This window comes from Anomaloglossus baeobatrachus, chromosome 4 (assembly GCF_048569485.1).
Source record: "Anomaloglossus baeobatrachus isolate aAnoBae1 chromosome 4, aAnoBae1.hap1, whole genome shotgun sequence".
Lineage (NCBI taxonomy): Eukaryota > Metazoa > Chordata > Amphibia > Anura > Aromobatidae > Anomaloglossus > Anomaloglossus baeobatrachus.
Window position 1 is genome coordinate 219,485,417 of NC_134356.1, and position 8,323 is coordinate 219,493,739.

Genomic DNA, 8,323 nt, shown 5'->3' on the forward strand with positions numbered 1-8,323 from the left:
CTGGCCCTGATGCTGCCCCTAAAGCCCAGGCAGCACCCCTTGACCCAAGTCCAGCACACGTCACCCGAGCGGGATCTGTCCTTCCCCTCCAGAGGGTAGCCACCGGTTCCTGTGGTGGCTGGGCCCCAGCCGGCTCTGCTGCGGGCCCTCCCTCCAACCTGCCTCTCCGGAGGCGGCACTGCGGAAACGGTAACGGTAAACAACTTATTTACATTCCACTAACGTTTGTGGTTGCCCTGCAAGTTCCCGGGCTTGTCCATAAGGAGTCCCTTATGCAACTTTTTAAACGGTCCCCACGGGGACAACGGTGCCGGCAACGGCCGGTTCTCTCTCAATCACAGTAGAATCAGGTGACTGTTCGGTTTCATTTTACTTATCATCATTTTTCAAACTTAACTCACACAATGGTGGTCCCAACGGGGACTGGACAACGGTGCTCCGCTGCCCTACTCCTGGTAGTCGGCTTCGGCTTCATCCGAGGGAGGGGGCGCGGCGCTCACTCGGGACTCCTGGCTGCCCCTTAGCTTAGCGTCCAGCGCGAACCACCCCCTCTCCCCACAGTGCCGGGTGTACTGCACAATGTCGCCCGGCATTAGGTTACGGCCGGGATGCTCCTCAGGCAGGTGGGCATTCACATCCCGCCAGGCTACAAACACTTCGGCCTCCAGGCCCGGTTCATATATAAACCCGTAGCCCCGGCGGACATCAAACCGCCTCACCTGCCCCTCGTACAGCGGGCCCCGGACACGGAATGTGGCCTGGCGGAGATTCTCCTTCTCCCTTATTCCTCGGGCCACCAGCTCGGCCTTCTTCCTCTCTCTTTCACCGATCTCCAGGCCCAGCGGTACCGGCTCCCTATCCCAATATGGCGCTGCCGCGAGCTCCGGCGCACGGGTCGGGCCCCGTGGGACATTCTGGACGCTGCCCACTGTCAGGGATCTGGCAGCGGGTCCCACGGTGTCTTGGCCTTGGGCGCTGCCTTACAGCTACAACCCGGCGCTACCTCAGCCGAGGTGTGGGGGATGGGCACAGGGGCTTTCCGCGTCTGGGCCTCCGGCTAGGAACGGGTCATCAGCTCCGGCTCGGGGGACTTCTCGGGGGATGCCTCCGGTGCGGACTTCGGGGCCTTCCATGGCAACACCTCCGGTTGACTACGGGCTCCGGCTACAGCTCGGCCCGCCTGGGCGGGGACGCTGGGTATTGCTACCGGTTGCGGTGGTAGCAGGCCTAGTGGCGGGGTCACGGCCTCCGAGACGGGTGGCGAGGGAGGCAGCGGGGGGAGAGGGCTTGGACCGGGTCCCGCAGCCGCGATGACCGACCCTTCAAGGGCATCGGGGCGTGGGTCACTCACCCTCCCTTCCTCTGCTTCCTCCTCGCGTCTCCGCACGGCTGCTATAACGTCCGCCATGTCGGTCTCCCACTCCTCCATGAGGAGCTGCACTCTGACCTGCAGCCTTTGGTAGAGCTGCGCGGTCCGGATCTCCACCCACGCCGCGGTTCCAGGCGCGGGGGCTACGGTGTCGCGGGACGGCATCCACATGCTGCTGGCGGCTTTTCCCAGGAACAAGATGTCCGCAGAGTCCTGGCGTCCCTGCTTTTATAGCTGCTCTCACATGCAGCCAGCCGCCATCGCGTCCCCCTTAGCTTCTCCTTTGCCACTCCTCTATCGGGGCGGGGTTTTGGCCTTCGCGCCTCTGCTACTCGAGAAGACGCTCGAGCGGGAACTTTTCGCGCCAAAGATGGCGACTTCTGAAATTTTTCAGCCGGATACCTCCGGCGGTCACAAGGCGCACCTCTACCCAACGGCAGAGCGGTAAGATCCTGTTCGTGACGCCAAGTTGTCGCGGGCGGGGAGGAGGGTGTCAGCACTGCGCTCACCCCTCTGTTCGGGTCCGGCTGCTGCTGCTCAGTGGTGGCTCGAGCGGTGGGCCGGATCCCGGGGGTTCTCGAGCGGCGCTCCTCGCCCGTGAGTGAAAGGGGATTGGGTTTTGGGATATAGTTTATTGTCCGTGACGCCACCCACGGTTGTGGTGATTTGTTGACACCACCGCTGCTCTGTATGGGGATCCCGGGAGTGATGGTGTGGAGCAGCAAGTTGTTGTGTTGCCCCTCCGTGGGTAGGGGTTGGTGATCCCGGGGCCCAGGGATGAGATGGGAGATGCAGGGCCTGGTGGGCGCAGGGACGCGGGGGCAGCGCTGTGCCTTGCGGCACTGTGGTACTCACTCAGCCTGAGACGATGACACAGTTCTCGGTAAAACACACGGCTGGAAAGACGGTTCCCACGGACGGCTGCACTTGCTTTTCCCCAGTAGTTGACGGTGACGGTCCCTTTTTCCTGCACCTTTGATGGTTGTGGTTGCGATGGGTTCCCACCGGTAACCTGCTCCCTGGCTTGGATATGGGCCGGAGGAGCCCTACTCTTTGCCCGCAGGCGCTGGCCCTGAGAAACTGGTGCCCTGGCGGTGGCGGTGTCTCTCTGTTACGGTTGGACTGTTGCCTTCAATCGGGACTTGGTTGTTGGGAGACAGTCGTCCCCTTCACTGACGGATTTGGCAAATTATGGCGACTCCTAGCCTTGCCGGGATCCGAAAGGCCCCTGCCCTGGTGCTGACTGTTCCTTGTACACTGCTCCAGACCGCCGGGTCACCACCCGTCCGCGGTCCTTCCAGTGACCTCCGAGCAGTCACCCCTGCGGACAATCACCGCCGTCTGCTGACCTTGCTGTCACTTAGCCCGGGGTACACACCCGGACTCACTTCAGGCTCTTCAAACTGTACCTTTGCACCTTACTTCAGCTTCTCTCTTAAGCTCCTCTACCACTTCACTTCCCTGTTTACTCAAGCTCTCCCTGAGCTAAACTCCTTGTTTACTCCTTTCCGTCCCTAGCTGGACTCCTCTCTAGCCCTCAGCTAGACTTCAACTCCTGGTTCTTCCCGCCTCCAGAGCTGTGAACTCCTCGGTGGGCGGAGCCAACCGCCTGGCCCACCCCCTGGTGTGAACACCAGCTCCTGGAGGAAGGCAACAAGGATTTTTGGTTAGCCTTGATGTTCCTAACTGGGGTGTAGGATGTGGTGGTGTCATGACCTGTGACCCCTGGCTTGCCCAGGGCGTCACACATCATTGCCACCAAAAATACAGTTTAATGTCACCCACAGCCCGCTATAGAGTAAAGTCACTACAGCCCCCAATATAATGTCCTGTACATCATCCTATTATTATTGGAACAACAGCTCTCAATACAGTATCGTCACCATATTCCCCGGTATAATGTCCCCTCACAGCCCTATATACAATATGGTGTTCCCACAGCCTCTATACAGTATTATGTCTCCCCAGCCTCCTAAACAGTATTATGTCACCAATAGCCTCTCATATAATATGATGTTCCCACATTTAAGGTATAATGTCCCCCACAGACCCACGTAGAATATCATGTCCCACAGCCCACATTCAGTGGCCAATAATATATATATAAAAAAATCTGTTTTGGGGTATAAACGGCTAAGAAAGTAAATTTTCTTTTTATTTGTAAGTACTGCTTAAAGTGAACCTGTCAGGTCCTGTATGCACTCAGAACCACAAGCAATCCTGGGTGCATATTACTATTCCCTGCCTAACCATCCCTGTGTACACTAGCATAGATAAAGAGATCTATAGAAAAAGGATTTGTAAAGATCTTTTATCTTATGCGAATGAGTGCGGGGACTAGTTCCAAAGGCGTTTCTCCCCTTATCTAGTCGGTCCACTTAGCATGTTAGTACACCCCTGTGAGCATACTACCATGCTAATAAATACGCAGCGATGCTGCACATACAGTGCCTTGCAAAAGTGTTCGGATTTTTTCAACCTTTTCGCACATTTCAGGCTTCAAACATAAACATAACAATTTAAATTTTATGGTGAAGAATCAACAACAAGTGGGACACAATTGTGAAGTTGAATGAAATTTATTGCTTATTTTAAACTTTTGTAAAAAATAAATAACTGAAAATTGAGGCGTGTAATATTATTCGGCCCCTTTAAGTTAATACTTTGTAGCGCCACCTGTTGCTCCGATTACAGCTGCAACTAGCTTGGGGTATGTGTCTATCAGTTTTGCACTTTAAGAAACTGAAATTCTTGCCCATTCTTCCTTTATAAACAGCTGGAGCTGAGTCAGGTTGGATGGAGAGCGTTTGTGAACAGCAGTTTTCAGCTCTTTCCACAGATTCTCGATTGCATTGATGTATGGACTTTGACTTGGCCATTCTAACACCTGGATACGTTTATTTGTGAACCATTCCATTGTAGATTTTGCTTTATGTTTGGCATCATTGTTTTGTTGGAAGACAAATATTCGCCCCAGTCTCAGGTCTTTTGCTGACTCCAACAGGTTTTCTTCAAGAATGGTCTTGTATTTGACTCCATCCATCTTCCCATCAATTTTAACCATCTTCCCTGTCCCTGCTGAAGTAAAGCAGGCCCAAGCCATAATGCTGCCGCCTCCATGTTTCACAGTGGGGATGGTGTGTTCGGGGTGATGAGCGGTGGTGTTGCTTTTACACCAAACATATTGTTTAGCATTGTGCCCAAAAAGTTTGATTTTGTTTCATCTGACCAAAGCACCTTCTTCCACGTGTTTGGTGTGTCTCCCAGGTAGCTTGTGGCAAACTTTAAACGACACTTATTATGGATATCTTTGAGAAATGGCTTTCTTCTTGCCACTCTTCCATAAAGGTCAGATTTGTGCAGTGTACGACTGATTGTTGTCCTATGGAAATACTCTCCCACCTCAGCTGTAGATCTCTGCAGTTCATCCAGAGTGATCATTGGCCTCTTGGCTGCATCTCTGATCAGTCTTCTACTTCTTTGAGATGAAAGTTTGGATGGACGGCCGGGTCTTGGTAGATTTGCAGTGGTATGATACTCCTTCCATTTCCATATGATCACTTGCACAGTGCTTTATGGGATGTTTAAAGTTTTGGAAAACATTTTGTAACCAAATCCGGCTTTAAACATCTCCACAACAGTATCGCAGACCTTCTTGTTGTGTTCCTTGGTTTTCATGATGCTATCTGTGCTTTAAACAGAACACTGAGACTATCACAGAGCAGATGCATTTATACGGAGACTTGATTACACACAGGTGGATTATATTTATCATCATCAGCCATTTAGGACAACATTGGATCATTCAGAGATCCTCAATGAACTTCTGGAGCGAGTTTGCTGCACTGAACGTAAAGGGGCTTAATAATATTGCACTCCCCAATTTTCAGTTTTTTATTTTTTAAAAAAGTTTAAAATAAGCAATAAATTTAATTCAACTTCACAATTGTGTCCCACTTGTTGTTGATTCTTCACCATAAAATTTTAATTGTTATCTTTATGTCTGAAGCCTGAAATGTGGGAAAAGGTTGAAAAAAATCAAGGTGACTGAATACTTTTGCAAGGCACTGTACCTCACTGTTCATGGCGGCCAGCAGAGGACGGAAGCGCAGTGCGCATGATCTGGAGTACCCGAGGCTTCCAATCATGCGCACTAAACTGATGCTGGATGTAAGGTTCCCAGCTTTAGTGAGGTACAGTGCACATGACCGGAAGTGCTGAGGACTCCAGATCATGCACAGTGTGCATCCATCCATCCTCTGCTGGCCGCCATGAACAGTGAGGTATGTGCGGTGTCGCTGCGTATTCATTAGTATGTTAGTATGCCCACAGGGGCGTGCTAGCATGCTAAGTGGACCGACTAGCTAAGGGGAGAAATGCCCTTGGGACTAGTCCCCGAGCTCTTTATCATAAGATAGAAGATCTTTAGAAATACTTTTTCTATAAATCCCTTTATTTATGCTACTAGATACAGGGACGGTTAGGCAGGAATTAGCAATATGTACCCAGGACTGCCCGTAGTTCTGGGTGCATATTGTACCTGACAGGTTCCCTTTAACTCCTATCTCTGTGCTTTGCACACACCTAAAACCTATGGTTTCACATATTTAATTCAGGAACAAGCATATCTTTCTATTGACCCAGCAAAAAGTTATTTTCTCTGCTATGCATAAAAAAGTTATTAATAAGGTTGTCAGACTGCAGTAGGTTTTGGTGCACTATCTAACTGTGATTTGGTGTTCAGTGACCTACTTCAAAAAAACGATGTAAGGTATGTTGATGTGAAGCTCCTATATGTAGAGTTTTGTTGTGTGTACATTTGTATGTTCTGTAGCTGTGACACATACATCGAGTATACTCAAGGAAGGCACATGCATGGATGTTATAGACTATGTTCAACCAGTCAAATCAAAACTAGTTGTAGACGATATTAGCACCACTCTTAACAACTAATATCTTCATTAATGGCCTCCAATAGACCTATAAAAGCTATGATCTTATTACAAGAATGTAAGATTTATTCTCTGTACATATTTGGATTACTTCCATGTTCTCTGTAGTATCTAATATGTTTTACTCATGTTTCAAAAGCAAATTAAGACGGAAGTATGTCTCTCTTGACATACTGAATTTCCTAATAAGTGTAAACAGGAGTTGTGTGTAAGTGGGGTACACTCCATTATAAAAGTCTGTTAACGTGGGTAATGGACAGCATCGTTTGATTTTTCCAATCATTTGCTTCAGTGTTCTTCAGGCTCAGTCCCCAAGGGATGATTCATAATAGACCTAGCAGAAGAAGAGAGCTGCCTGATTGTAAACAGCTTAATAACATCATTAGAAAGAAGACAGGCTCTCGCTGCTCCACCAAAGACCCTTTTAGTCCTGACCTAAAGCTAACCACATACTGGCCTGTCTGTTGCTTTCCAGCATAAGATTATTTGGTAGACCATTATTTTTTCTTTAAGAGCCAATTTAAGGCTTGGAAAGAGATTATATACTAAGCAAATTCTTTTTACAATGCTGGCGTGTAAATCTATGTTACGGCATATAGAGGTTAACATCATGAAATATATACTGCACAAACTGAAGAAGACCACGGAGAATATACTGAATTACTTGGATGGCTTATTTTATACTGTACATAGCAGCCAAACTTATTAAATGTTATACTTGCAATTAGATGTCTACTGTATCACTGATCACCTTTTCTGACTGGTGTATAGGACTCCAGAATGCAGCTCTCACCATACACCTCTATGGGAATTTTGAGAACAGTTGAGCAAGTGGTCATAAATGTCATTCATAGTTTCTGTCCTGTGGATACTATGAGATGAAACAACCCTTTAAAATGCATCTGTCAGCACAGAATGACTGCTTAAACAAAGTACAATAGCTCGGTGCCCCCGTGGTGTGGCCAAAAATTGAAGTGTACCTTCTCACCTTCTTGACAGATTCTCTTTAAAGCAAACATATTAAAGAAGTTATCTGATGAAGACTAACCATGTCCATATGTCCTAATAGACTATATATCCATCTTAGAAGCAAACAGCCCAGCCCAGGATCATCTCCAGCCTCCTGTCATGATGTGACTGTGGGATAGCGAGGGACAAAAGGCTCCTATGCTGTCCCTCATACTATGGGACCCTAGCAGGAAAGTCTAGGTATCAAAATTGGGGGGAACAGCACGCTGTTTTTTTAAATGATGTATTTAAATAATTAAAAGAAAGCTGCATGGGGTCCCTCTTATTTTGATAAACAGCCAAGATAAGCACACGGCTTGGGGCTACAGCCTATAGCCATATGCTTTTTCTGTGCTGGGTATCACAATATGGGGGGACCCTACACCAATGTTTTTATTTCGTTATCTTCACCAATATAGGGATACAAATAGCGTGTGCAATTGCAAGAAGTCAGACATGCTGTCAAAACAGGGTGGGGGTGCAGTCTGACTGCAACCAGTCACAGCCGCCGGGACTGTCAGTGGGAGTGGGTAGCAGTGCATTTGCATGAGGTTAATCAACCGCCCCGGAACTATTGTTACAGCCACATGTGAGACTGGTAAGTCTAACGCACCTGTTCTATCCCTACTTTCTTTTTCCTTTTAGTTTTTTTTCTAATTACCCAGGTAGCCGGATCTGGAGACTTACCTGGAGTTCCCTGAGAACCCCGGGATCGGTGCACGAGTACTAGGTTACCCACATGGATTCAGACTTTTACATTCCAGGATCTCCCATCCCTAATTTTAAGCTTAATATTTTTAGTGGATAACCGCACCAAATCACCCATGCACAAGTTCGGACCAGGCACACGTCCACAGTCAGCCACACGCTTATACCTAAAGCCCATGCTAAGCAAGTGCTGCTGAACTTTTCTCCATGTAGATGATAATACTAAGCTTAATGAAATGCATGGAAATATCCATCCAAGGATTGGTAGGTGCACTTAATGGCAGAA